Source organism: Ictalurus furcatus, chromosome 19, assembly GCF_023375685.1.
Source record: "Ictalurus furcatus strain D&B chromosome 19, Billie_1.0, whole genome shotgun sequence".
Classification (NCBI taxonomy): Eukaryota; Metazoa; Chordata; class Actinopteri; order Siluriformes; family Ictaluridae; genus Ictalurus; species Ictalurus furcatus.
The window spans coordinates 472,460-482,500 of NC_071273.1; positions in this window are offsets into that span (position 1 = coordinate 472,460).

The window sequence follows — 10,041 nt, forward strand, 5'->3', positions numbered from 1 at the left end:
TACACCACGGTAGGTTCCTCACATACTCGCCGCACCATCGTAACATTGCACTCTCAAGTTGCAGATATCAAGATTAAAGCTTGTCAGTACATTCTTTAAAAGAAGGGCCAAAGATTCACCATCTGTCCTGTCAGTTCTATAAGATCCGATGAATGATTCATGGACATCGAGGTCTCTGTCGATAAATCTTAAAACCACTGCAACTTCCTCATGCCTACTTATGTCTTGCATTTCATCCACGGTAAGGGCAAAAATTCCGGCTTCCTGCACCCGTTGTATGATGTCACTTTTAACCTGACCGGCCATTATATTGATCAACTCATTCTGGTGCTTGTTATAAACATAATTAAATGATCTCTCTCTATTTTTGAATAGCTGGGTAATTAGTTGGTTATCAGTGGCCCTTAAATCCATCAACTGTAAGAACTTTACTCGATTTTCTGATTCATCAGTTTCATCGTGACCATGAAGAGCAATACCGGAGTGGCAATAGAAGAGCAAAGTCTCGCATATTTTTTTCAGATATTCTCTGTTCTCAACCACTCACTTTGTGCGTTCACTGCAGATTTGCGTGGCTACGCTTCCCGTTTTAAGTGTCTGTTGATTACCTTTCATTTTTAAGCCAGCAGAAATGTGCACGCTGCTTTTCTGATGTTCATTGAATTTTTCAGTGGCAAATTCAATCACTTGGTGTCCGTATTAGTCTAATATTCAAAGATGGAGACTCCTGATCTGGACACAGATAATGTGTCCCCGCTCTGAAAAAAATGGTAAACTACCATATCATTGTATTTTAGTCATTAAATATTTATATCTAAATTATGTATTGTCAATGAAAAGCTAATAGCTAATTTCTTAGCATAAAAATGTTAGATTCTGTTATTGTAAGTAAAATTAAGTCCTTATTAAATTAAAAAGTTATCTAAAAACTGTAAAGAGTGTATATTAAATCACTAAAGGACTGTCTATAATGTTGTGCAGTAAACTCCAAAGAAAGACATCAGAATCACCAGCACCCAGCTGTATCTCCATGAAGAGTGATAAGTCTAGGGAGTTTCAAGATGGAGACTCTTCACTTCTACACAGGTAAAGTCTCCTCACTGTTAATATCACTGATAAAGTCACATGTAAAGGGAAATTCCGACATAAAACTAGAATTTAATAGATTATTTTTATAGTATGTAGTCCTCTGTTTTGCAGAACTGTATCACTTACAGTTTAAAATTCATGATTTTGCATCATTTTATGAACATTACAATACACAGGATGCAATATGTTATTGCGTAGGCTTAGGATCAGTTCCATTTTCAGGTACCAATAATCAGGAAATTTTCCTGATTATTGATTTTATAATTTTCATATATAAATAGTTTTTAATTTTCATATATAAATACTTTTTAATAAACTTAGTAATTTTCATATATAAATACTGATTGCTGCAGCGCATCCTTAACTCTATAGCTTATTTCTACATGTATACTATTAAAACCACACAGACGGTATCATATTAGGAAGACCCACTAGATGGAGCCATATTACATTTAGAGGAGTGATGGAGTTCAATTATATCTACAGAACCTGTTATATCTCCCCCCACTAATGCTACTATACCTGACTATATTAAACACTATTCTAATACAATTTGCCACAGCTAACAATCACAAATGGCCCATTGAAATTTAATTTTAAACCATCAAAGGTGCACAGAGAAAATAATGTGCCATTCAATAATTGATATCAGTGTTTTATGACATCTGTTGGAAACTCGAGAAGCAAAGACCAGGAGACTCGGGTAAATCTTCAGTACGATTCTTTATTGTAGAACATCAGGAGCATTAGTCTGTAGGTCAGAACGTGCTGTCTTGTGGTGCAGTCATCAAGTCTAAAGGAATGAGCTATACATTGTAGTTTTATATACATTTTAGGGGCAGTGCTTATAGTTGGAGACAGCACTCAGGTGACGAACTTAAACAATGTAACCAGTCCTAATCCAAGCAGCATTACTATATAACTCAGATAGCTTCATTATAATAGAGATAAAGAAAAGTGCACACCTAGGACATTGCATTTACACTTAACTCAAGTATTGATGATCATGAACAATGGCCACCAATTCAGAGAATGGGACAGGGGCACCAAGAGCCATCACAGACAAAAGGTGATAGTCTCAGTTACCATGATTTTAAATTTGTATTCCCACACATCCAAACTAATATGAATCTGAATAGGAATTCATATTAGATGGAGACTCCTCTCGTCTGCACAGGTAATGTCTCCCCACTATTAATGTCACTGCTAAAGTCACAGTTAAAAGGGAATTCTAGAATTTAATGTATTATTTCTTATTTTGTAGTGCTGTGTTCTACAGGACTGTGTCGCTTACTGTCTGTGTTTTAGCAGAATTCATGATTTTATGTCATTTTCCTGTTTTTACACGAACAATAAAATACCCACGATGCAATATGCTTTGCAGCACACATTTCATCTCAGCTAAGTTGCTAACAAACAGTACAATTGGTGGTGCTGCACAACTTTCCATTTCTAACACCTGCTTATCACTGAGAAGAAGAAAAGTGACAGAATTTACATATTTAACTGTTCACACACTTTGTGAACTGGCTAAAGCATATATCCATTTTTGCTAAATATAAGGTATTTGGTGATTTGGCCACTGCAACAAATTCCTCTTTAAATCTAAATCTTAAAGTTCTCATTGTAAACAATAGACTCTCTTTAAATAAGTAATGATTTGGGGGGGGGGATAAGGCAACTATTGTTGTGCCCAGAAATGTTAATGTTCCTACAAATTGATGAAGTGTTGACTATGAATAGTCTTTTTTGTGGCCAATATGATAAAGTACAACGACGCAATAATGGGGCAATTTTTCAATAAGATGCAATAATGGGGCTGTTTCAATAAGAGGTCAAGGATACGTACATGCAAATATATGCAAGGTGTAAAATAAATACAATGGACTATCAATCAGCAGATTATCATTTGCAGGGAAGAGACAAAGAAACAAACAATGCTATTTAGTGTAGAAAACAACACTAAAAGAATTAAATGGATCATTTAAAATATATTCTTGCACTTCAGTGTCATCAAAAAAATAGCCATAACATTAATACACTTATATAGTATTATTGTGCAATTTTGAATCTGGTGCTTTCAAGGGACCCCTTGTTTATGTGTGTAGGCAGAAGGATTTAGTAACAATGAGCATTTTATTTCCGGTATGTCACTTATGCACTCTTTCACTAAAATGGTGGGTGTTGGCATCTTCTTCTTTGTTGGTAAGACAGTTTTGTACTTGAGTGCCAAGTGGTACTTTTATGTAACTTCAGTGGCTCCGGGCACATGAACAAAAGTGCAAATCTCATTGGTCGGCCAGTTTTTGACACGGCGTGGCAAAAAAAAAAAAAAAAAAAAAACCACAATGTTTTTTTTTATGTTTAAAAAATGTAAATGTAAAAAAAACATTTGACATTTTGAAACTACCGGACAGTTAACGGACAGTTTTTCCATGAAACTTGCTGCTAAAATCGTTTTGTCACAATACCATAAACATGTCTTACGATACAATGCCAGCTGAAACATCACAAAACCATGCAATATTGTGTTAATTCATAACTCAAATATGCAAAATGAACCAAATATACAGAAATACATAGATATAAATGAAACAGACAAAGCAGATTTTTCTCTGAATACTTTATTTATGAGAATGAATATCTGGCTGTTGGAAAAACTCAAGAACAATCTTAAAATTGGAGTAACGTAACCAAAGGTTTTATAATTAATGTAAAGCCAACAGTCACAGCTTAGCCTGAAAAAAAGTTAAACTCTGTTTATGGTAAGTAAAATTAAGTTATCCTTAAATTAACAAGTTAGTTAAAAATTGTACAGTGTATATAAATGACTAAAGCACTGTTTTTAATGTTGTGCAGTAAACTCCAGAGAAAGAGATCAGAATCAACAGCACCCAGCTGTATCTCCATGAAGAGTGATGGGTCTATGAAACCTCCTCTGAATTTTAAAGATGACGACTCCTCACTTCTACACAGGTAAGGTATCCTCACTGTTAATGTCACTGCTAAAGTCACAGATCAAGGGAAAATCCTGCATAAATCTAGAATTTAATATATTATTTATTACAGTATGTAGTATTCTGTTGTACAGTACTGTATCACTTACAGTTTGAGTTTTAGCAGAATTCATGATTTTGCGTCATTTTACGAACACTACAATACCCAGATTGCAATATGTTATTACATAGGCTTAGGATCCAGGCTTTATTCAGGTATCAGAAATCGGGACATTTTCTTATGAATACTGCTTTTTATAACTAATATTTAAATATAAATACTGGCTGCTGCAAAGCATCCTTAAAGGGAACCCAGACTATGAAGACTTGTATGGTCTTCTAGATGTCAGTTTTTATTTTTAATAATAAAAATTCTTGCACTCGTAGGCCGCCATTGTTGTTTAGCTTGCAATACATTCTGCGTAGTGATGTCAAATGGTTGCAATGTTCTTGATTCTCCAGCGACCATACAGCGATATAAACATGTTTTCAGACTTTTAAATTTGAACCCGAGCGTAACATAAGCAAGGAGGCTAATATAGAAGACATTACTCAAAATGTACATCAGAATGAAGACGATCAGACAGGTGAGGAGGCGAGAGTAGGGCAAAATCAATTGTGTCTGTGTAGCAATTGCACGTCTATGCCAACTGAGAGCATTTGTTGTTCAAGGTTTGGATTAAACTATCGTTTTATAATGAAACATATTCTAATATCAATAATTTTAGAGATTATCAGCCATCTCGCCGTTGTATGCTTTATCCTGTTAATATTCCAATGCCCCCCCCCCAGCACACCATTGCCATATTATGAGCAAATCTATGCTATCTACACAGATGCTGTGTGTACGAAGGTACTTATGTCATTGGAAAGCTAAGATTCTTGTGTTTCGATTGATATAAACTGTTTTGAGATAGGGTCACAACAGCAGCTAAAATCAATGTCTATGTCAGACCATGATATACAAACACACACTTAGGAAATGAAGGCAACTCTCCTCATATGAAGCCTCATAGTAATTTACTGATCAATAACATCCTTACAAAAACAGTCTTTTTACACTGGCAAAGGCCCAAACAATCCAATTATGTAAGAATATTTAGTCCACCTTTCAAAAGAAACTAAAAGCATGTATGTACTCCAAATGGTTCAAGAACATCTTTAATTTTACTTTGGGTATGCCTTGGCTATGCGTAAAATTAACCTAAAACAGGAGCTTTACATTATGAGAATATACAGAAAAAATGCACTAACAAGATGCTTATAAGTTTGATTATATTTACAGATATCCTCTGTATCACAGCACACAAGAAGTAGAAAATTACAGCCAAAAGCAGCGCAGTGTGGCATTTATTTTCCTGCTGCAGGGTCTAGTAGCTAATTCCTAGCTAATAATTAGTAGCTAATAAAGTGCAACCACTTTACATCATTGATTCAGTGTGCATTGCGCATGCCATGTTATGGCGGCTTCCATAGGTTAAAATACATATTAAATATTAAGGATTTTTAAAGTAATTATTTCATATTTCATGTGTTTCTAAGAATTTATTTTAGTAGGAGAGAGCAATTATTACGTGTTAAGGCTTATAAGTCTTTATAGTCGGGATTCCTTTTAACTCTAAAGTTCATTCCTACATGTATACTATGAAAATCACACAGACAGTATCATATCAGGAAGACCCACTAAATGGAGCCATATTACAGTCCCCCCCATGCTCTCCTAACGCTATTATGCCAGGCTATATTAAACAGTATTCTAATAGACTACAATATGTCACAGCTAGCAAACACAAATGACCCATTTAAATGTAATTTTAAACCATCAAAGAAAATAACGTGCCATTCAATAATTGATGTATTAATGTTTTATGACACCCAAACTAATATGAATCTGAATAGGAATCCATCCTTTGATCGACCTATACAGACCTCAGGTTAGAGTTAGCATTAGTTACTAACTCTAACCCGGACATTTCCCTCTGACGGACAGTGTATACTGAGAGTTTTTCAAATTTTGTGTCTACCGCCAAGATACATACACAGGAGGGGATTTCTCCAGTATTCAAACCGGGAAATCTCTCTACAGAGCCGGTGCATCATAACTGCAAGACCTGATTAGAGATGTTTACAACAGCTGTAGTGATGGTTAAATTTTAGATTTTGTCTGTGGTGTCCCTTTAAAGGCTGTGTTACACCGTCATTAGCAGCAGTTTTGATAGAAAAAAATAAAATATCATAACTAATACTATATTTGGTCTTTAGTGATAATATTATACTTTCACTTAATGTATTAGAAATAGTGTAAATACTCAACACTGATTTTAAAATTAATAGAAAGGACAAATTAAGGGTATGTTGTTGTGTATTAAACTCCATAAAAGTAATATGTTACAATATCAACAATAGTAATGAACAACAGCATTTTCCATGACAGAGAAAACTATTGAAAATATCTGTAGACTGACAGGAATGTGATTTGAATTTATAAATAAATGCTATGTTGATAAAATACAAATTGCTGTCTCACAGCTCCAGGGTCCCCAGTTGCTGTCTGTTTGGAGTTTCACACGTTCTCCCCTTGTCTGTGTAGGTTTCCTCTGAGTTCTCCAGTTCCTCCAACATTCAAAACACATGCCAGTAGTTGGATTGGCTAACATAAATTGCCCGTGTGTGTGATGGACTGGTGTCACATCCAGGCTGTAGTATTATCCTGGCTATAGTTAGGGATTTTTTACCTTTGAACCTTTCTGGCAAGATTTCTTAAAAATTGTATCTATATTTGTATCTGTTTAGAACACATACCTGTTCATTCAGTGTGATGTATTCAGTCACATCCCTAACGTCTATACAGGAAATAACCTAGAATTACAACAGGAACAGATTATTTTTCCCAGTTTAATAATATTCCTTAGTCACCTTGTATTTAGCACTCTAAAAAATAATTTAACCAAAAGTTTTAAAAGCATAATTCCAGCATAAAACTAGAATTTAATATATTATTTATTATAGTTTGTAGTGCTGTGTTCTACAAGACTGTCGTCTACTGTCTAGCAGACAGTAGCAGAATTCATGATTTTACATAATTTTCCTGTTCCTGTTTCCCAATACGCTTTGCAGCACACATTTCATCTCAGCTAATTAGCTAACGATCAGTACAATTGGTGTGCTAACAGGTTTAGTTTAGTTTAACAGGTTTAGCTCGCTAGTTAACTAACATGCCTAATTTATATTGCTTTAACAAACCTATGCAGTTCTACATCAGTCATGTTCTTACTAGGTTTGCACAGTATACCGGTACTACGGTAGTATCACAATGTAAAAGCTTCAAAATTCCACCGCACCACACCACTGTATTTTTTAAACACTAGTAACTTCAATACGGTAGTATTGTAAGTAATGTATGTGTTTATACTGTGTTTATATAGTTAATACTATTTTTGCTAAAACAACACATCTCACTGCGTTTGCAGAATACACAAAGGTTACTGACAGTTTATTTAAACTAAATTATTTATCTTAATCTGTTTTCTAGTAAGCGAGTTAATGTTTTGATAACTGCTGTGTGTAAATACTAAAATTAGCCAAAGTGAGCTATCGTTAGCTAACCCCTATGTCATAAAACATATTTTATGATAGTATACCAACTGAAGAATCATGAAACGACACAATATTGTGTTAATTCATAACCCAATTTACAGAAATACAGTGGGGGCAATAAGTATTGGATGCGTCAACATTTTTTCAGTAAATATATTTCCAATGTGGCTATTCACACACAATTTTCACCAGACATCAGTATTAATTCAAGAAATCCACACATGTAAAGAACTCACAACATTAAAGTCCATAAAGAAAGTTATGTGTAATAACATGTGATGACACTAGAAAAACGTATTGAACATGCTAACTAAAATGTATTTAATACTTAGTGGAGAAGCCTTTGTTTGTAATGACAGCTTCAAGACGCTTTACCAATTGTCTGGTAAAGGGCTCCATTCATCGTTCCTTCAGTTATATGAAGTCTGCCAGTACCATGCGAAGAAAAACAGCCCCACACCATGATGCTTCCACCTCCAAACTTCACTCTTGGTATAGTGACTGACTCCTTGGTCAGAAATCTTGTGAGGAGCTCCTGTGCATGGCCGGTTGATGACGGAGTGATGTTGCTTCCACTTGCGGATAATGGCCCCAGTGGTGTATACGTAATGCTTCAGAAGTTTTGAAATACGTCTGTATCCAAATCCATCAATATGTTTTGCAACAATAAGGATGCGAAGGTCTTGGGAGAGCTCTTTGCTTTTACCCATCATGAGATATTTCTTCTGTGACGCCTTGGTAACGAAAAGCCTTTTCACAGACCATCAATTTACTAACCCAGCTGATATTAATTTGCGCCAATAGGAGGTATAACTACTTATGGATTTCAGTTGGTTCCTTGTATTACTGTGCCTTTGAGAACTGCTTTTTCTTAGTGTGTTCAATACTTTTTTTCCAGTGTCATTCCACTTTATTACACACAACTTCATTTATGGACTTTAATGTGGTGAATTTTTTATATTTCTGGATTTCTTGAGTTAATACTGATGTCTGGTGAAAATTTCATATGAATAGCCTCATTTGAAATATATTTCTTATAGGCCTGCCATGATCAGGTGACGTGGCAATTAAGCACGTCGCATGATACATATATATGGCACCTGTGAACCACGCCGCCAGCCTGTATTATCTGAAGCAAAGACGCAATTCACAGGCCTGCCCTGGTATGACAGAGCTATGCAATGTCTCGTTCCCTTCTCAGGGAACAGGGTTACATGCATAACCCCGACGTTCCCTTTAAAAGGGAACTTCGACATTGCATTTAACATTATGGGAACGGGAATACCCACTCCATCATACCGAGGGTACGGCCTGTTCAAAAAGACGGAAGCCCGAGAGTCACTGCAACACATTCGAGCCTGGGGTAGAATGAATATCCAGGCTGTAATAACGAAAGAATGTGTGTGGCGTAGACCATCCTGCAGCAGCACACATGTCCCGCAAGGATATCCTGTTGGACAAAGCCTTCGAGGAGGCAACCGCCCTAGTGGAATGAGCTCTTATGCCCAGAGGTGTGGCGAGATCGTGCACCTCGTAAGCCATAGAGATTGCTTCCACTATCCAATTAGAGATGCGTTACTTTGACACAACATCACCTTTACTGTCGCCGCCAAAGCAGACCAGCAGCTGCTCCGACTTACGCCACTGGCCGGAGCGGTGGACGTAAGTACAGAGAGCCCTTACTGGACACAGCAGGTGCATCCTCTCTGGTTACGGTGTGAGGAACGGAGGTGGGCAGATACCCTGCATCACCACAGGGTGGGCAGCCGATGTAGGCACTTTAGGAATATAATCCGGCCTAGCATACAGGAAGGCCATGGCTAATCCAGGGGCAAAGTCAAGGCAGGAAGGGGCAACAGAGAGAGCTTGTAGACCTCCGACTCGCTTGAGAGAGGTCAGGGCCAGTAGAAGAGCTACCTTTAGAGTCAGAAACTTCTCAGAGGCTGACTCTAAGGGCTCAAATGGGGCCCCTGACAGACCTTCCAAGACCACAGAAAGGTCCCAGGAAGGTATGTGCGGCCTGTAGATGGGCCTCAGCCATCTGACACCACACATGAACCTCGAAGTTACAGAATGTTGCCCCACAGAGGCTCCACCAACCGGGGCATGGCTGGCCAAACAGCGGCCACATAACCCTGATTGTAGAAGGAGCCAACCCTGCTGAGAAATGTTCTTGTAAGAACTCCAGGACTGTAGCTATTGCGCAGTTCACTGGGTCTAGCTGACGTTCCTCACACCACAAAACAAAAAGTCGCCACTTGAGCGCATACAATTTCCTTGTGGATGGTGCTGTAGCGTTTAACAATCTCTCTACAACCTCAGTTGTGAGACCTGAATCTATGAGCTGGTGCCCCTCAGG